Source organism: Dromaius novaehollandiae, chromosome 1, assembly GCF_036370855.1.
Source record: "Dromaius novaehollandiae isolate bDroNov1 chromosome 1, bDroNov1.hap1, whole genome shotgun sequence".
NCBI classification, from domain to species: Eukaryota; Metazoa; Chordata; class Aves; order Casuariiformes; family Dromaiidae; genus Dromaius; species Dromaius novaehollandiae.
Window position 1 is genome coordinate 208,779,720 of NC_088098.1, and position 21,582 is coordinate 208,801,301.

Consider the following 21,582-nt stretch of genomic DNA (forward strand, 5'->3'; position numbering starts at 1 on the left):
CACAAGAAAGACATGGACATACCAGAGAGATTCAAGCAAAGGGCCATGAAAATTAAGGGCTTTGTGCATTTCTCATAGAAGGAGAGGCTGAGAGAGCAGGGACTGTTCTGCCTGGAGAAGAGAAGGCTCAGGGGGATCCCACTTAAACATAAGAAAAACCTTTTCTAACTGTAATAGTGGTCAAGCCCTGGAACAGGTTACCCGAAGAGACTGTGAAGTCTTCATCTTTGGAGACATTGAAAACCCAACTGGACATGGTCTTGAGTAACTTGCTCTAGCTTACGCTACTTTGAGCAGGAGGTTGGACTAGACCATCTCCAGAGGTCCCTTCCAACTTCAAATGTCTGTGATTCTGTTCTGCTCAGTCAGGCACTCTGCCTAGTGTCATCTGCTCTGTTCCAGCAACTAGAGCTGCTAGCTGTTTCATCTAAACTCCACACTTCCAGCAATAGCACCTGTTCTTTGGTTATTTATGATCTTTAATGAGAGTTCATGTAGCATATGGGATTACTCAAGGGTCTTGTTGCTCAAAGGAGAATTCTTAATTCTTACTTATGCCAAAGACCTTTATACCCTATCACTGTGAGCTATTTCTTTAGATTAGGGAGAACATATACTCAAGCATATTTTGACATAATTAATTGTTCCTAATATTAATGCATATCAAAATTATTAAATTTCCTGAATTTGTATGACTTGCTCCTTTTGAACAGTGATGCCACAAATATTATCACATAAAATCTTCAAACTGAAGAGGTTTTGCACCTGGTTTCTTTATCTTCTGTTACCTAGATGCCCCCTAAAAAATCCCACTTTTCCTCCTTCTTTGTTTCTTCTGGTTTTCACTTTTAGCCTTAACCATCAGCCTTGCACTTATATAACTTTTTTTTTCCCTATAACTGTTGATGGGATTAAGGGTTCTTGGGATCAGTTTTTAAAAAGTACCTATGCAGATTAGCTCCTACAGAGTTCAATATGTGTTGGACTCCTAAATATGATATTATTTTTGTTCTCCAAAAGTTTGTGAATCTTCCTGCGTTAGGAGATAAATGAATTAAAAAAAATGTATGAGCATATAGCCAGAACTTTTTTCTTTTCTTAAACAGCTGCAGTGTTCCTCCCCTTGTGAAGGGGACTCTCTGGATGATGGAGAAGCAATATGCAAACTGTGGTGCTATTCTGGGATCCCAGCTAAGCATGACTAGCGCAGCCTAGGAGTTACACTACCTTACACCAGAGATAAGGAAGCCCCTGGACTCCAGGTGTGCAAGGTGTTTAAACAATTCCCTATTTGCTTCAAGCAAGTTGCAACTGGCAATGCAGTTTCACGTTATGCGTTGTGTGCTCTCATTGTGCTGCTGATGAAACAGCCCTGCTCACCCCTACTTCTCCCACCTCTTCCCCACTTTCTCAGCCATGGCAGTGCTCCTTCTGCCACCCCACTTCAGTTCAGGGATTATGCAGCTGTGGGGTGAGGAAAGAAGCTTGCTGATCCAATGGAAAATACATGCTCTGCTGTTCACACCACACCCTTCACTTGCCATGGAACCAAACCAGTGCCAGTGCCAGTGCCAGTGTCAATCTAAGGGAGAAGACAGGAAACTATTACTGAGGGGAATGGCAAGCAGCAGGAAGCCCTTTTTGGCATCGGTTCAGCTTAGATCAGTTAAAGAATAAATCACGTCGTCCTTGAAAAAATGAGTTGTTCTTCCTGATTGTATGAACTGAGATCCTGTATGTCTTGAGTTCTGCTCTCACCTCAGCAAAGCTAGAAGTTTTATCGCTTTAGTGCAAGCAGAAATGGCATATTATAATAAGAAGCTTTTGGGGACAAAGAGAGTACTTTTGCTCTTTGTACAGCACCAAGCACTATGATAGATGGGTTTGACAGATAGAAATGTCCCTAGGGGATAATACTATTTGTAAATGACCTTGTGTCATTTACACTTTTCTGAAGCAGTTAAAACTTTCCCTGGCCAGTAACCCAGTCTGTCTGCTGATCCAGTGGGAGCAGAATTATCCTTTCCACTGTGTCTCCTGGTTGCCTGTGGTCTCCAGATCTAAGAAACAGTGAATCCTATCTAAATGTTACTATAATCTTTGATTTCCTTTTTCTTGAACAGAGGTACAGTGTGTGGTCTAGAGACCTGTGACCACTGCTATTTTTTCTATGATGACAGCAGTGGTGGGAGACACATGGGAAGGACTTTATTGCAGCAGTTCACTAAGGACTATAAAAAAAATCCACTTTCCGTACTGTCAGTCTTTAAGTAGTAGAAAAATAAATACCCTGTCTCTTGTCTCATTTGGCCATCAGTATATGTTTAGGAATAGCTTTTTGCTTCACCGAATGAAAAAAATAGAATCTCTAGCACTGAATAAGAAAAGTAACTGGAATCTTCTTTACTCTATTCTCCCCTCTCTCCCTCTCTGCCAGGTGTGTTTACAGGGCATTAGTCTTTTTGGAAGATTGCTGAGAGGAAAGGTCTTGTATATTTAACACTGAACTGGGATTTATGTAATTTAGATTTATTTTACAGCTCAAGGAAAGGCATACTGACTTTTTTGACCTCAGGTCTTTATCTATAAATAGGAAGTGGGATAATGAGCCTTACTCCTACTTTCGCTGTAACTTTTTGGAGTTGTCTCATGCTGTGATTCTGCCTACACAGCATTTTACTGGTAGAGGTGAGGACCTGCTGCTCAAACCTCAAGCATGCTCAGAAGAGTTATGTCCATGTTCTGAGCTGCTTGGAAAACATTTGATTGTGATAAGGCATCTCCAAGACTCATCTAATATATCTGGGCTCCATGCAGTGCTAACAGTAGATCCATGGCATCTGTTGAGAGATGGCTCTGATCTGGTCTGCTCTGATTGTCTTGAAGTGTTGACAGAGAGTCTGCTCCTGCATGCCAGATCTCCAGCAGGCATACCCAGTGTGTTCCTATAGACCAGCACAGTGCAGCTCCAACATCAGTCAGTGCCACTGTATTACAAGTAGCACCTGCAAAGCAAATAATAAGCTGAGCTTTGAGGCAATTTTTTTTTCAGGCTACAGATGACCCTTCATTTCATAGGGCTCAGTTTCTGTTGTTGGCCTCCTTTGTGTTTTGTATTGAAGACTATCTGCAATAGTAACAGTTTTCCTCTGTATCTCATGGTAAGAAAGCACTTTATTCAGGTTGCTAAGCAGAAAACATGGTTCTTTCGATAAGTCTCTTCTAGCCTGCAGTGCAACTGTATGTACATATGTAGTCTCAGGGTAAAGTGGCAAGCTATGGATTCCTGGTGGCTGGTGGTGATTAGTTTATGCCATGAAGCCTGAAAATGAATCTTTCCTTGTAACATTTAACCTAGGAAAGGATGTGTGATGGACATACTTGGAAGACAGACAACTGGGGATAATGTTTCCTGAATGTTTCTAGAAAAGTCTTTAAATTTAACTTAGTTCATTCATATTTTGCTGCCATGAATTATGTACAATCTTTTTCAAACATCTTTCAGTGCTTATCAGGAAGGGATTCTTGTATCAAACGCTACTTGACTATTGTTCTTAAGGATTTCTCCTGACCCCTATTTATTTCCTCCTGAAATACTGTCATCAGCTCCCCCTCCCCCTTTGGGACACCTTAATTGGATGGCATCAAACATTGGTCAAATCACGTCTTAGATTACAGCACTGAGAGGATTTACGTGAAGGTTGATGGAAATGGAACTACACATAGCTCATGCAATTTAGTTATCAGATAAATCTTCAGGAGTGGGGCCAAAATCCATCTGTGGATTCAAATTTTGCCGTGGAAAACCCACTACTCATTGTTTTAGCAACAGTAATGATTTCACAGAGGATGTGAAATTCAGATGTCATGTCAGCAATAAATAACCAGTCGTGAGGAACTCTTGCCTCAGAACAAAGGTTTCCTGTTAATACACAGTAATGGGTAAATCAATGTGGATGTGGCTTTCTCACAGAAAATTAAAATCGCTTGTCAGAAATTTTTACTTTTTGAGTAAAATTAGGTTTTTGGGAGGGAAGAATGTAAAGTTCAGGTTTGTACCATGGACTGTTTTGAAAACCAAAGAAGTGTGTGAAGAAAATCATTTTGGGAAGAAAACAATTACTCTCCTATTAAAATACAAGTGGTTTTAATGGAAAAAGTCAATCATCTCTAATTAGAAGCTATTGAAGATAGCGGTTGCTTCAGTTCCGTGTTGTTATATGTGTTGCTGGTGGGGATAAGGCTATTATTTAGCATTCTAAATTGCATTTTAAGGGCTCCATATTGATAGGCCATATCGTTGAGAAGTATTGTTACAGTGCTGAAGCTTACTTAAGACTTTCATGCTGTTCTTTTGTCCTCATGTGCCATTGCTGGTAGCTATTTTAGCTTTGGCTGTGTTTCAGATCCACTGCTGAACAAAGATACTGAAGACAGGCAAGGAAACATAATAGGTATCGATGAGACTGTGCTGCAGTATATAAAGCTGTAGAGTCCTACACAATGTGTTCAAATGTGATGAAAGATAGATAAGCACAGAGAGTTAATTAAGGGTCTTTTTTCTCTCTATCAGGATCAGAAATGATTATTAGGAGAAGACTTCTGAAATGAGAAGTTACTGCCTACTATCTGAATTTTCTGTAGCTCTCAGGAGAGTTGCTGCATGTCTCTGTTTAGCCTGTCATCAGCTCATCTTAGCCAAAATGGAGCTTAACTCTTAAAATAAAGGAGCAGTAGTGAAGTTCAAGTGAAACATGGACTTACTGAAAAGAACTAGTAGAACTACCTCACTGAGTCTCTTTGGGTCAGCGTTCAACTGACAAGCAACAGTGTGAAAAGAAGAGGGATTCATGCTCTGAAAGTGAAAAAAAAATTAAAGAGGGGAAAAAAGCAGATGAGAAGAGAGGAAAGGAGCATTACATGAAAAATATTGGCTATGAAGCAACCCCAGCTCTCAGCAATAAAAGTGCTCCTGGTATCAGAAAACAGAACCTAAAAACTGCTTTTTTATCTTGTCCTGTGTGTGAGTGTGGTCCAAGTACAAGAAAGACATGGATTTACTGGAGTGAGTCCAGCAAAGGGCCACAAAGATGAGTAAGGGACTGGAGCATCTGTCATATGAGGAGAGGCTGAGAGAGCTGGGACTGTTCAGCCTAGAGAAAAGAAGGCTCAGAGGGATCTTATTAATGTGTATAAATGCCTGATAGGAGGGTGTAAAGAGGATGGGGCCAGACTATTCTCACTGGAGCCAATGACAGGATGAGAGGTGACGAGCACAAACTGAAACACAGGAAGTTCTGTCTGAACCTAAGGAAACACTTCTTCATTGTGAGGGAGGCCGAACGTGTCGTCCCGAGAGGTTGTGGAGTCTTCATCCTTGGCGATATTCAAAATCCAATTGGACATGTTCTTGGATGATCTGCTCTAGCTGACCCTTCTTGAGCAGGGAAGTTGGACCAGAAGATTTCCAGAGGTCCCTTCCCACCCCAAATATTCTGTGATTCTGTGAAATAGGGGAGATATTGACAGCTTTATAAACTAAAGTTTGCTTTTCAGAACTGTCATTTCCAACTGGGATCTCTTTATATGTTAGTATTTTCTTCCTAAATTGTTGTGAAGTGATTTAATAGGTCCAAAGCAGATTACGTATCTTGGGAAACCTGCACTGGAGCGCTACCAACTAGCTCAGATTACTGTAGCAAAGTGTTTCTCTCTGTACTAGAAAAATTCATTTCAAAGTCAGTTATCATTTTCCCCAGTTTCACCAATAACTGCTAATGTTGGGCTAAGACTCCTATAATAGAGAGTTGGATTTCAGTGGCCAGCTCATCTTTTGTCAGAAAAGCAAAGGGATGGGATTTACCTTCCAACTGGTCTGGACTGGGATAGGAGACAGAAGATCCAGTAGATCCAGTCTTGCGTAACTTATTTTTCATTGTGAGATGATGAGTACTGTGACCTGACTAGGATGATATGTCCCATGTCTGGTGAGCCATGCAAAAAGCCCTCCTGCTTTTCTTCTCTTTAGAGACTGCAGCTTCAACCTCAAGGAGGAGAAAATGGGGAACACCTCTGCTGCTTCTGGAAATAGAGCTGAAGGAGCCCTGGCTCCAGCCAGCCATTCTCACCCAGAAACATAAGAGAGGGAGAACTGCTATATCTTAAACAGGTCATTCTTTGTTCCCAGAATGCAGATAATAGGTCTCACCTTCAAAACTCATCCTCTGGTTTAGGCACAAGATAATGCAGTGTATAAAATCTCTTATGCACTGAGGTGAAAGGGAAGAGAAGTGAATCCCCAGACATCCCAGCTTAGGCCGGCTCTTGGAAGGGAAATGTGCTATGAATGCAGATCTATTATTATTCCAGTTACCAGAAATTCATATGAATCAGGTAATCTACAAGTGACATGCCAATCAGATGCCCAAAACCTCTTAGTATGTGAGTGGGGCCTGCGAACAGTTCGCCCTTCCCGCCCTGCTGATGCAGGTGAAAACAGAATGCTTGCTGAGTACGCATCTCTGACTCCAAAGAAAGCATCAAAATGTACAGTGATTGATGAACCGAGCCAGATTCACAGGAACACAGACATTTTTCAATGATGGAGGCCTAAAGAGATTGGGGTGGATTAGAGCAGTTACAGAGAGGCAAAACAGCATGCCCAGGTGGACCCAGCATTAACAAAGCATTTAGGAAACCTCCCTTCTGTTCCTTGTTCTGCTACAGTTCTGTTGTGTATGACTTTGGAGAGGTGGTTTTATCTCTTTTTCTCTGGCTTGTCTCTGCAAACGGGGAAATCTCTGTGGGTTTGTGAAAGTCTCTCATGCAATGTGGCCTAACCTCTGTTGTCTCTGCTTTCAGAGAGTTACACCAGTAAAAGGCTCAGGTAGATGTCAGTACCCTACTTAAACAGAGGCCTTGCACTGGCTCTCTGTTTTCTATCTACTCCACTGAGTAGTCTTTATCCTTCAGAAAGAAAGAAAACAAGCTATACATGCCAGCAAGACAAATGCAAAAACAAAACACTTCTGTTTGCTTGGGTTAAATGTGTAGGTCTTGAATTGGTCCATTTAAACATTACAATACCAAAACCAGTAATCAGCTCTTCTGGATAATTTTAGAAACTGTCTTTTCAAAAGCTAACAATGGTATAGTAGTGTGAGAGTAATGAGCAGTGACAAATTATTTGTGCTATTTCCAAGGGAAACTGTTGGCATTAATTTGATGCAGAGTCTTTGTTTCTTTATGAATAAGAAGTGCAGTTAATATATTATACACCATGTGTCTTCCAACCCTACCCAGAACCTAATTACACTTTATGGAAAGTTAAGTAGGCAGTAAACTAAGTGGTATGGAAAATGCATACAGTAAAACTCCGTTGGCTGCAAACACTGAACAGTTGTTTTGTCCTTCTACTTTGGAGAACTTCGTAATTATACATTTAGTGCTACTGAGAGATCCACTGTGTAATTACACAGCTCAGCAATAATGGCACCAGTTACTGTGCAAATACAAGACGCGACAGGAGATTAAAACAAATGTAACAACGGTAACAGAGAAACAAGATAAGAACCGGTACTGGGTCCGGTTGTCACTCTTACCAAAAAAGAGAGTCATATGGAAGTTAGTTCCCGGTTGTTTAGCTAGGAGGAAAGTATTACGATAGTGGCTTTGTCGCTATCCGAAAGCAGACATAGCATTGTCCCAAAGCCTCCGAGGAAATCAGACTGGTTTGGAAGGAGCTATGTCATCAGTTGATGAGGGGAGGGAATGCCAGGTCTATTCAGCTGCACAGCCAGTTTCTTGACTCATGTTGCACTGGGAAGTGGGCTGTGGAAGATGTAGGCCCTAGTATGACTGGAACAAAATTTGTGCTTTAAAATCTACCTACCGAAAGCACTTATAAAATTGCTATTACTGAAGTACCTGAGCATCTTGCAGATATTACTAACTCTATTGTCCAATATCTTTGTAGGGTGTTGGGACTTAGATATTTCACCAAACCTTTATGGGCCATAATCCTTGAGTAGAAACTTCTGCCTGGGTTAGCGGGAGAGAGAAGCCCTTCTGAATGAGATTCCCACTGTTAAGTGAGCTGCATGAGGAGAAGCTGAAGCTACACCATGTGAAGCGATGAGGAAAGCAGAATAGTTTATGGAGAACAATGGGTAGTATTTCAATACTGGGTTATGGGAAAACTCTTAAATCTGACCAAGGTTCACAGCCTATAGTTTGATGTCTGAAGGCACATCTACATTGACTCTGATCTTTGCAGTAAAATAGATGCCAAGCCCTGTAAGACAGAGCTGAAAGCATTCTCAGAAAGTTTAGTTACTGTTTACTACTACTGTGTGCAGACTACATGTCCTCTGCCATGCCTTTCAGGAATGTAACAGAGATCATCTTTTTTTACTTTATGATACAGTGGACATACTCATTCTCCTTTCCACCTTAGCTTCCTCAGACTTTTACACTAGATCAATAACCCATGTACTGTGCTGATGGGAAAACCAAGCCCTAAACTCATACCCTGTTGAGCAAGTGCATCCCCATGTTTTTTATCTACCAGAAAGTATAATAAATATCTCCTGCTGAAATCGTACTGAAGCCCAAAAACAAACTAGGTTTTGCAGGATGGGAGCCAAGCAGAAGATGGAAACCTGGCTCCGTAGCTCTGGAGTTAGTGCAAGGACTTGCAAGATGGGAAGGTGGGGTTCTAAGCTGTAGGAAATGCTGAAACACTGATTTTCACCTGTGCTACCCTTTCTAGACAGAGTGAATTTACACATGACTACAAAGTTAGTCTCTTTCTTGCTTCCTCTGTCTTTCTTTGTCTTGAATTCTTGCTTTGCCGAGAAGGAGATATATGCCTCCATCCCAGAGTAGCTCCTACCCTCCTGGCTAAAGCAGTCTCTTGGCATTCATGATTTGGGCGCTGGTCCTCGCTTAGGCTAAGGAGGGCTTAAAACCTGGTCTGTTTTTTTTAAGCTGCTTCTGACTTTCGTATCTCCTTTACATCTCCTTTCCCAGCAGTTCAAGCTCATTCTCCCCATTCAGTGTCTTGAAGAACACTTTCTTTGGAAGTAACTCTCCCTCCCCCTACAAAGCTGACATTTCCATTTGGGAATAGAGTAGGAAGAAAAAAAAAAAAGACAATTTAAAGGGACTATTTCCTACACTGCCAGTGTCCCAAGAGGCCTTTTTTCCTTTCTCCAGTTCCTTTTTGAAAACTTCTATCTTCTGACTAGCCTATCATGTCATCTGTCATATTTTTCATATTTTACACAAATTTGAGGCTGGCAACACATCCTTTTTTTCTGTTCTGCTAGAGGATCCATGCTTTGTGCTCTAGATTTACCTGTTAATTATGGTGGATACAAATTCCTTGGAGTCCAAGTAATCTCACTGTCCAAACTATCCATCCCATCCCAAGTGTGCTTTGGCTTTACATCCAAATAGTATTCAAATAAACATTGATAGAAAGAAGATTAAATGCAAGCCTGACTAATGCCTACTACAAGTATTTATCTTACATTAGTGTTACTATCAAAAAAACCCCCTGTATTTTCTTTACGGGGAACATCTTTCAGAATTAGCTTAAATGAATCCCCAAAAGAGATGTGATTCAAACATTCTGCCACTTGGTTTGAAGCTGGTTTGTGGGGTTCTATATGCAGCTTTTGAGGTCGTTTATACATCTTGGGAATTACTTTTAATATCTAGTTTCTCTTACAGGTGGGAGTGGAAACTGCTCCCTCTCAGCAACCACTTACTAATTCAGACTAAATCCATCTTATCAAAATCACAATAACACTCTTGGTATACTGTGCTAGTTCATTGTAACAGAACTCTGAACACACAACCTTTTGTCTAGAAACCCTAATGTATATTGCATGTCTAGCTCAAATCAATTCTTCCAGTACCCCTGTGAGGGAGGTGAATAGTATTCTTTCAAGCCCAAATTTTCTCCAAACTTGTGTTTAGTTACTCAAATGTATTTATAGCCCTGGAAAAATTCCTGAAGTAAGTTTTGTGAGGAATAAATCCCTATGTCAGTTTTCCAGCATTAATTTTCCAAGTATTTGGTATTACAGACCTGTGGTAATGCTTGCCAGCTCCAGGCTAGAGGCCCTGGTAGGTATGTTGCTATAGTTCAGAGTCCGAGATAATATATCCTGCCTTTCAGCAGTGCATTAATTGTAGCTTCCTGTCTGGATTTAGCTCAGATCTTCGTTGAGATGGAGCAGACTGCATGTGCCATCAGCAAAATAGTCTGTAGGTGTATTCACAGAGTTATGGTAAAATAAAAACTCTTAACTCTGCCTATGTCCCACATCTACGCCCCTATGTAAAAATAAAATGAAACCTTTACACACACATAACATATCTTAAGTTGGTAAAGTACTCTGTGTATTGTTATATTGTTTCATACTCAACAAGTTATTGTATAAACCAACTGTCAAATGCATATTCATTCAGTCAACAAATGCTTTGAAATCTATCTTTTCGTTGTCAGTTCTCCAATTTCCATTAAAGAGAATTTATCTGTTGTCTTCAATGGGAGTTTGACTAGGACTGTTCTTGAGCAGATAAGAGACAATATGTCTCTTAGACATTCCAAAAGTTAAACAAGCCAAATGTGTCATTCCATTTCCAAAGAAATATAAAATATTTTCAACCATATTTTACAAGTATTATCAATAAATCACTTCCATGTCATTCCCTTTTCTCATTCTTACCTTCTTTATCTCAGTTGTTAAGATGGCAATATTCAGTGAATTCACCTCATTCATTTGATCTGGAAACAACACTGCACATGTCAAACTATTTATCTCCATCATTAGAAATATCTGAGTATCTTGTTTTCAGAAACAGTTGTGCTATGAGACAAATTCAGACATCTAAATAGGGAGATAAACAGAATTTAGGTGCCAAAGGCCTGAGGAGATAAAATGTGCTAATCTAACTGTTTACCTCTGTTCACACTTATCCTCGTGTCTCCTATTGGCACCCCTTTGTGAGTTAATTTAACTCACTAAACTGGCAGAGAAGTTACTAAAGAAATGTGACTGGATCATTTACTTCCACATTAGTGAGTTGAATCAGCTCAGAGAACAGTCCAGCGAAAAATAGTGCAAGCAGTTCAAAAAGTTCAAATGGACCATGATCTGAAGGTGCCAATTTCTTACATTGATTTTAAAAGGCAGCATGTGGGATGAGTTCAGAAGTAAATGTCTGTGCTCATCTCAAACTAGGCAAGATAAATCTCACCCTAAGTATTTCTTGATTAAGCTCTCAGAGGAACTCAGCCTGGCCATGATTATCAGACCATGTCGGATGTGCTGACAAGACCAGGCTCCCCTGAAACACACATGGCAAAGGCTTTCCTTGTAAACACACCCAAAACAGGTTTATTGATGGCATACAACAGCTGGATTGTTGGAGCTAGTGCGTGAGAGACCAAACTTTACTTCCTCCCTGGCACTCCTCTTCAGCTCTGGACCTGGCTTCTCCCAAAACAATACATTAATTGTCAAGGTATGTGCTGCAGGCAGGAAAGAAATAAACATGTACTAGACCAAAAATTGAAGAAATCACAGGAGTAAAATTAAATTAAATTGCTCTCTAAGTGAAAGATTGGGAAACTTAACCTATGACTACTTTCCACTTGTATAAAGGACTCTTCATACTTTTCACTGCTTTCCTATTTTATGTAAAATATATGGACAGTGCTGGAGATAGGGCCTGGAGCCCTTCTGACAGAGGGCTGACGTTCTGTGCATGAATTTATGCTCTGTTTTTCTCTTTCTCTAATCTTAAATGACTCTCTGCATAGTAAAACAATAGCAATGGCAACAGTATAACCTTCCCTCCCGCCTCCAAATCACCCATCTCCCCAGATATTAGCTTGAGAGGTGGGGATTTGAAACTTTTCAGACTGAGGAGGGAACTGAATTTCAGATTCACACCTTTTGGTGACATGTGCTAACCACGAGGCATGTGGGGGTATTTGGGGAAAAAAATTAGAAAGAGGGAGGCCTTCTTTCAGGGCTTCATTAAAAATAATGATTACTGTCTTTGTTTCTGAAATTAGGGGTGTTGTCAGGAGAGGACTCAGGGCCACCAATACAGCCTGAAGAGAAATGCCTCCATGCCACCTGCATTCAGGGACTGTTTTTCAAATATATCTGTAGTTGATGTTTCTTTTCAGCTAGATGTCTGCAATGATAAGGTTAAGCAGAACTGACCTGTGTTTGAGGCATTTTGGAGTCTAGTTCTCCCTGTGTGGATGTAACCCAAGAAGTTTTTAGAATCTGCTCCATGGTACAGAAGCTAAACTTTAAGATTTCCCTACACCTTAAACTGGTCATAAAAAAGACATAGCAACATAAAAACCTATATTTTATGTCTTACTCTGAAACTGAATTACTGTCAGACTAGGAAAATCAACTGAGCTGGCCACAAAGGAGGTCACAAAAGCTATAAAGTTGGGCTAAGACTTCTTTCCATTTGATACAAGATGTTTTGAGATGTACAGATGAGAAGAACTGTAGGCGTTTTGGATAATGTTACTCTTGTCAGATAAAGAGAGTTGGTGTACTAAAAAGAATACTAAAGATTATACATTAAAGGAGTAGATTTCATCTAGGATATTTCATAAAGTGCTACAGATGAGCAAATATGAATAAAGTTGAGCCTGTAACAGACAGCTAGCCTTACTGTATCTGGAGAAAGGTCTTTTTCATGCAATAAATATCAACTGTTATCCATTATCCTCCAGAGGATGGAAGGAGGAAAAAAGAGGGCGGGGAGGAAGAAAAAGGGATAAATATGGAGGAGATGTACAAATGATTTATGTTTCCAAAGCCAGATGATTCATTTCAGTTTTTCATGCAATAAATATCAACTGTTACCCATGAATCTCATATAAACTGAGGCACAGAGCAGTTATATAGGTATCTCATATATATAGGAGTCTCTGAGCTACAAAAATTACCATGAGAAAGTTCTCATCATTCCCATATTTTATCAAAAAGACATATTTAGTCCCAGAAAACTGGGTACCTTCTCTCTCGTCTCTCAGCTGCAGTGCCTGTCATCTCTCCCTCTTGCTTGCCAGTGGGTCTGTCCTTGGTTTGAAGAATTATGCCTGGATCCTCCAATCAGTTTTAAATCAGTCTGTATCCTGTTTCAATGCCAGTTCAGAACAGGAATGCCAGTGGTTATGGCTAATGAAAGAACTAGATTTTCCTAGTGGATGGTAAATTGACCAGATTACCTCTGATGTGGCTCAGCTGGGTCTCTGAAAGTTAAAGTGTCATTTTTGTGTGCTTGCATTTTGTAAAATGAAGACAGCAGGCAGAAGAAGGGGGTGGGAGGAATTAAAGAAATAGAAGGAAAAATGTAGTGGAGATGTACAAATGACTTAGGGGGATAATGTTTCCAAAGTCAGATGATTCATTCCAGTTAAACGTACTGATCACAGTCTAAAAGGCTGCAGACAATGGAGATAGAAATTCCGCTAAAGTATTTCACTGATTGTTCATAATAGCAATACTTAGACTCACGTTACAGCCAGCTGTAAGGGACATATAATAAATTCACCCTCATGGAGAGAGCTGGACACCTCTCCTCCATCATGAGAACAGGCCCTCTTTCAGCACATGACCCAAAAAAACACTCTCCCATGGAAATACCTATGGCTAGACTTCACCTTTATCCTGGGTCCTGCAACACTTCACAAACTCCATTTTTAATAACTCAGTAAATTAAGCACATACATAAGTTTTTATAAGAGCAAGGTCTAACCAGGGGGAAAGCAGAAAAGTAAACTCAGACACAAAGTCAGGAAATGTATTAACCCTCACTTCTTTCTTCTGTTTCTCTATTGCAATTTCTTTGTTTTTATCTTTTAGTAGAACAAATGCCGGTTTAAAAATGTGTGTCTTAGATGTTCTATGATTCACCACAACAACAAAAGAAGAAAGGTAAAAGAAACATACTGTAGAAACAAGAAATTTGGAATAAGAGAAGATATTTCTCAAGACACAACAATATCAGCGTTTGCTTCAATGCCTGCTTTGAGTACTGACATAACACCTCACTGTCATCATGTGGCAAAAAAGGGCTCTTCATCCCTTTTCATAACAGTTATAGAAATGAACGCTAATTTTGATCTGAAAGATGGAAAATGGAGCCTGGGTGATAGATACAGGAATAAAGAGATTGATTCATTTACCAATTTAGCCACCTATTTCCTCTGTGAGCTTTGGCAAGTCAATGAACTGTTCTGTGCCCTGAGCACACAACAGAGATGTTTGTAACAGCCTTTTAAATGCCTTAGAAGAAAAGCTGCAGAAATGGATTAAAAAAAAAAAAAAAAAAAAAAAAAAAAAAAAAAAGAGCCGTTCTTCTTTCATGAGAGGAATGGAAAGCTGGAAAGCTGAAAGGAAAGTAAATTTCATCAGTTATCATTTTTAAATGAGGAGCTCTTTACATATGCTAAAACAATGCCATAGTCAGGATGAATGGGTCTGTGGAGACTGACCTCTCAAGGCTGGTGTGTACCCAGACCTTCAGTAATCCTTCACATAAATAACTATATGGTGGTTAAATAAGTGTTGTGAATAGCTTTGGAAGTAGTCTGCTACTGGAAAGAAAAAGCAACTAATTTGACGTTTCATTTTAAAGATAGATGGGGGACAGACGATAGGAATAATAAGATTTCTTTAAAAACTTGCTCGCTCTGTAAGCAGTTGCACATAGAAAGGTGTGAAAGGTACAATAAATAAAGATCATATACTTTATAACTTACATATGGATTTTCTCTCATTCTCTTCCCCTGTGAGGGAGAAGAAGGAAAAGCAGAAGAATAGGAATGGAGGGTTAGTGGCTGGGTAGGATTTCAGCTGGAAATGAGAAAAGATTGAGGTTTTGGGCAAATTTGACCTTTCAGAGGTTTGTTAAACAAGAAATTTGTGGAATATAAGCCCAGGTGAAATGAAACCAGAAGAAAAGTTAACTCAGATTCCTGCAACCAGCAGGATGCATAGCTGAGGTTGGAATGGGGTGACCAAGCTTCAGAACAACTCACCTAAGCCATGGCCTGATGCCTGGTGCCTCGTCTTCACCCGCTTCTCAGGCAGGGGACGGAGAAGGTGACAGCAACTATTTTGCTGTCAGTAGAATACTGATTTGTATTCCACTCCCCACCACCTCCTTCACTGAAAGTCCCTGTTCACCACCTGCTTTATATGTCTAGAAGAACAGGCGCTGATCAGACAACACTAGCTGGTTGTATGAGACTGTTTGTGTGTCCGTTGTGTTATTCGCACATCCATCATTTGATGGGGATGGAGACAGAACACACGTCTCTTCCTACACCTCCATAAAATACAATATAGCCTGCTCAGGGGAAGGCTGGACGCAAGCTTAGGATGTGACTCAGTGTGCGCCATTCTCAGCAGACGTAAATCAGCCTGATTTCATTGACTTTACTGGAGTCCAGCAGCTGAGAGAATCTAGTCCTATATTTCCAGCTTTCCAGATTTCCAGACTGGTTACTTTTCAAATGGAAACACTCTCTGTAACTTGGCAAGAAGCATAGTCACGTTTTATCCCTTTGAAGAAGACACACGCTTAAACAATTCCATTTTGTTACTGTTTTCTCAAAGTCCTCGTTCCACTGTAAAGAGAGAGAACACAGTACAAACAGACAGACACAGATAAATTATTAATTACCCAGCCCTTTGCCGTTTTGCTACAGGCAGATTGTCAGTGTGCTTGCTCAATCCACTCCTGCCTTTTCCTTGGCAAAGCATCAGCTGCAGATTCCCACTGCCTCCAAGGCCAGGCAGAGGGGGAAGGTAATGCTGCAGGCTTGGACCCAGTTAGGGGGCAAGCGCATCTGAAGTTTCCTATCCATGTCAGCACTGGAAGGACATAGGGGCTCGTGTGGGTAAGACACAACGATTTTGGTACCCATGTCACCGTCACTTCTGTTTTTTTTGGCTTTGTTTCTAGTGCTAAAAATAGGAGAGACAGAAACTCCCCTCTGACCATGAGGTGGAGTGGGATAGCCTGGCTTATGCTTGCACTTCTTAGGGCTATCCTGCTCTTGTGGATTTGTCCCAAAGAGAGAAAGGACACTAGTTCGAGTGGCCCAAAACAGACCAAAGAGAGACTCTGAAGAGCTGTCAATAGCACTTGAAGAGAAAATAAATTTTGTGGACAGCATAGCCCAAGGTTTATCACAAGCTTGCAAAATGGACCTGAGATTCCCTATGTCAGGGCTTCCTTTCCTGTGAGGTGTCAGCACATAAGCGGTTGCAGGAATAGCACAAGTAGATGAGAATACTTTCTTCAGAATTCTCTCTGAGACACCTCTGTCATTCTGGGTGGAGGCAGATGGCAGTACCTGTAGTGGTAAATAAAACAGGAGCAATGACCTTAGTTGTGAGACTAAGTGATACATCTTGATTGCATTCACACTACTTACCAGTTGTTCCTAGCACTTTTGTGCCCTGTGTGGTAGCCCAAAGACAGAACTATTACTTGCACGTGTTTTTTTTTTTTTTTTTCTTCTGCTTCTTCTTTCATTTTAAACTCTCTGAAATAATATGAGAGCTGTGTAGCAGCACATTAGAGTGGAGTTTTCACAGCATGGCACTATATAGCATGTGTTGCATGGCACTGAGGTATATGAAGGAGAAAAGTTTGCTAGGATAATGTTAAAGACCTTCACATGGCAGAAAGAGCCAATTTAAAGCTGTCTTATTCATGCTGAGTTTTAGGAGTACTCTCTAGTGAACTACTCAGAATTGTTTTCAAGCTTGGCCTTGGTATAGCTAGTTGGAAAACGAGCTCATTACTGCAATGGCTTTCAAGGACTTCAAAATGATGTTCCCATCCTCCTCAAATAGCACTGGAGGGAATTAGGCTTGTCATATCTAAAAGACCCACCACCCTACCAAGAAGCCACTGCGAAGTAGTTTATAGGAGGTGCTGGAGGAGAGAAACCCCATGTGCTTTGCTCCTGCAGGGAAAGCCATAACCTTCATTCTTGTCCTGAGATCAGACCTGCAGCCATCCTATGCAGCAGAGTAGATTTCACTCTAGAACAGCAATGAGAAAAGGAAGAGATGGACACCCTTTATCCTAGTGGTTATAAAAATGATCAGGAAATGGGAGATCTCAGTTCAGTTTCTTCCTCCACTTGAGTTCAAACTGGCATTTCTTGTGTGTTGACTGTTTGCATGAACAGTGGCTGCACAGCGATTTCAGCAGGATAGGAAACCAGTGCCATTGCCCAGGCTATCCTGATTGTTGTCTAAAAAGTATGTGTTTCAAAAGTACGTGGCCTTACATTGGCCATGTATAAAATCTGGGTACCACAATTGCAGTTTCTGAGAGGTACATTCCAGCATGTTAGTGTTAGGAAAATTCTGAAAATGCCTATGAGATTTTCATCAGAGGAATGATTATTCTGAGATTCCTGTTTGGGCTTAGACTGGGGATGAAAAAGAAACATCCCTATTTCAGAAGAGCATTGTGAGGATAAATTATCCATAAGTCAATAGAAAATATGTTGGTTAAACTTGCAGTTGACACAAGTTTGGTGAGGCAGAAGAAGAAGTGATGTAGACATTAAATGTAGGAACAAAGAAATCACATTATGCTTGCAGAATTGGAGACTGATTGAAAGCAATAACTTAAAGGAAGACTTGGGAATTATACTCACCTCACTGTGAGCTCTCAGTGTAATTCTGTAATCTGAAGGATTAAAACCATCCCACATATATGAATAGGGAATCTCTTCAACTGTGGCTTCTATTCGCACAGCAGAGATAGCATAGAATACCTTGCCCAGTTGTGGTGTCCACTTCAAGAAGGATGTGGAAATACTGGTGTTCAAAGGGATCCCTATAAATGATCCACAGATTAGAAGGTGACCTTGTAACATGAAGCTAGATGAGCTCTACCCTGTACTGAATTGTGCATAGAAAGAATCCAATGATGAAAGGAGGCTTCTTTTTAGCTTTTACTGACAGATGATGAAAGGAGGCTTCTTTTTAGCTTTTACTGACAGAGGCAAAACAAGACTCAGCACCTGAAAAATGAAATTGAACAAATTAAGACATAATTTCCTATTAGTGAAGTTAATTAAAGCACTGCAACATCTTATCCAATAATGTCTCTATTGCTGTGAGGGACTCACTGTCTCCTGGAGCTTTCAATTGAAATTGTGTACCTGTCAGAAAACAGATGCTTTAATCCAGTTACAGTTTGTATGGATCTGGTGGCCTCTTCTGGCCCTGGAATGAATTAATGCAGTTCTAGATCTGCGAGCACTCTGCTCATTTCTGGGTTTGGTCACCGAGAGCAGGAAGCCATGCAAAGTTCTCAGCATACTGATAATACTTGCAGCTCACTGTTAAGACTGTGATAAGAATCAAAGCTCATGCTTCAAGCCTTTAGCCTGTCGCCTTCAGGGTGCGGGAGGGTGAACATGGACTGAGGGAAAGCTAGGAATTTAAGTTTTTAATAGAAAAAAATAACTTCAGTCAGTTTACCTTGCCTGTGCCTCCAAATTTCTGTGTATTAACTATATATTTGTATTAAAGCTGTGTCTAAATTTGTACCACAAGGCTCTGTTGCTATTAATATTAAAGACCCAGAAAACTGGAGTGGTAATGAACTTTAGGACCCTTATTAGTGTGAAATGTGTTAAGTGTGTCAGGCAGGAGAGAAAGCCAATTAATGGGCTAGTGGATGATATCCAGGTTGGGAAGGCCTAGTTAATGAGAAGTCAAATGCATAAAAGATAAGTCATCATCCTTTGTTAGGAGCCAAAATTTTTCTCCTTGCATCAATTCTTGTCTGATTGAGACCTTCCAAGGAGGAAGGTCTTTAAGACGTTAGTCTTAAAGAAGCTAGTTTAGTCTGCTTTTTAGAAGCTCCCAAAATAAGGAGACTTCTCAACATTTCTATCCTTTTGGCCGTTAAAATTAGAGCACCAAAATCTACTTTATGAACAAACTTTCAGAAACAAATTTTTCAATTACACTTTAATCTGAGGAAGAAAATAGGAGATGGAACTTAGTTAGACTCTTATATGTAAATCTCTTTACACACACAGGTATATACATATGTATCTAAATATATATATAGAGAGAGATATGTTATATATTTAGAAAAAAGGTAGGCATATAAATACATCCACACACATACACCTTCTCCAGTGCTTCCATGTACTCCTTTCTTTCTGCTACAGAGCTGAATTATTAGTGCTATGTTAGTTCATCTGAACAATCTCATAGTAATCTAAGGTGATTGATCAAGGTGTGGAACTGATATCTAGCAAGCAACAAAAAATCATTCTCCCTCCAAACCGTGACTGTCCAGGTATTCTTTTTGCTCTGTTTTTCCCTTAGCTTTCCCTCCTGCCCATTTGAAGCACCTTGGGTACAGCCAAGCACAGGACCATAACTAGAATGGATTCCTCTTCTCAGAAAATGCAAGGACCATCCTTCTCAGATGTGCCTGGCTTATGTGTGAAAGCAGGAACTAATCTGGGACCTCCCTTTCTCTCTCCAGGAAGATTAGCAGGAATGTCAGGGCCTGAAAAGGGGTTACATTCGTCCAGAGCATGGGACCTGTTAGGATTGTTTTGAGTAGCTCTCCTCAAAGCTATTCTCGGCTGTGGGCATTGGTGGCACAGCGATCCCTCCTGCTTTCTCATGAGGGACACAGGGTCATGCTCTGAGGCTAAGTGACTGGGCTCTGTATGGAGGAAAGTAGATGACATTTGATGGCTTGCGACAGGCACAGCCCAGGCAGCCAAACAGCCTTTTCCCAAAGTGACACCACTCATTCCACTGTATGATTAGAGCATTTTAGCAGTTGGGGTTATCCTGACATTAAAAAAATTGTTTTTGTTTTGTTTTTATTTTGCTAATCATGACACCAGTTTCCCCCTTGCTCTTACTCTAGTAAGTCACCCTAGTCTTCAGCTATATGAAACTAAGGAATAGGAAAATTATATGACAAGGTCAGATGTTTAGAATTGGCCTTACCATGAGCCACATCATCATCTTTACCAACACACATTTCTCACCAAATTCATCATTCTCAAAGACAACAAAACTCCATCAACTGGGAATATACTGCTTTTCCCTGTTCTTAAAATACTGTAAACAGAGCTGGTTAGTCTTTCTGCCATGGTTGGCTGGAGCCAAGGGGAAGAAGGTCCAGGAACATTTCCAGTGTGCTTGCTGAGCCAGCCAGCGAGGAGACTGCCTGCTGCTTCCATGCTCTGGAATAGAGTAAGTTGAACTGCTGCTAAAATATGAAGTACGAAGTAAATATAATTTTTGGCTCTATTTCTCTTCCCTGCTTTTCTACAGCTTTCCACATAACAAGCTTTCTATGGGTCTCAATGGCTGAATGGACCTAAGCACATATGTTTTGCTTAATCAGCAGTCAGGGTGATGCAGAGACAATCCACACAGCCTCCGTGAGCTCTGAGCACCCAGCAGCAGGCTCAGATTTGACAGGTGAGTTTGAATTTACTTCTTCCTGCAGCTGTTGGGCAGATTTTAGTCCCTGGGTTTATCACACTGCTCCCGAGCGCAGAACTCACATGGAAGTTTTTTAAAAAAATCAACCAATGAATTTAGTATCTCACAAAAATACATAAAAAAGAACACTTGGAAGGAGAAGTAAGATATAGCTCTGCCCTTCATCGTTGTATAAGCTCAGGAGGGTTATTTCACCCCCAATTCCTCTGTTTCTCTTTCATCTTTTCTGTCTGTTCAAGTTCGAACTCCCTTAGGACAAAAACTCTCTTCCTTGTTATGGTCATACTGTTCCTTGCACAACAGTGTCTTAATCTCAAAATATATCTTCTACACTTAGTGATACAAATAAAATAATTAAGTGACCATGCTGTTAACACATTCTGTTTTATGTCAGGTTAAAGAGTGTTGTTTGTTGGGTCAAGTACTATACTTGTAAAAGCTTTGTTACTTTGGAATCACTAATGATTGCAGCTCAAATGGCTAATCTTCTCTGTGTTTCTTTCTGTCCTTTGATGAGCTTCTCTGAGGAAAATAACCCACTCTCCCCACTCCCCAGTGGTTTTTATGTAACACCAAGAACAATATGCTTTTTGTGATAAGCAAGTACAGCAAGGTTTGGTTATTTATATCACACAGAAATTAAAGAGGCTACTCAGGAGGTGACACTGTGAGTCAGGACACTCCAGGGCACACCTCCCCTAGGCAAAGGATAAAGGTGCACAAATTTCTGTGCTATGCCAGGTGAGCTAGCTCTGGAAACAGAAGAGAAATAACCAAGTAAGCGTGGCTCTGTGTCCGGCTTAGTATTGCCGACAGACCAGAGTAGGTGTTCTGATGAATTCATGCTGTCCTGTCTGCAGGGTCCAACTGGATATCTCTGCCAAGCACAGTGCAATGTCCAATGTTATGTGGATGTTGCAGCTAGTCGAGCCGCCTTGCACGCTGCACAGTACAGACACATCCAGAGCGGAGCTCTGAAGACTGAGCCGTCTCTGAATCACAA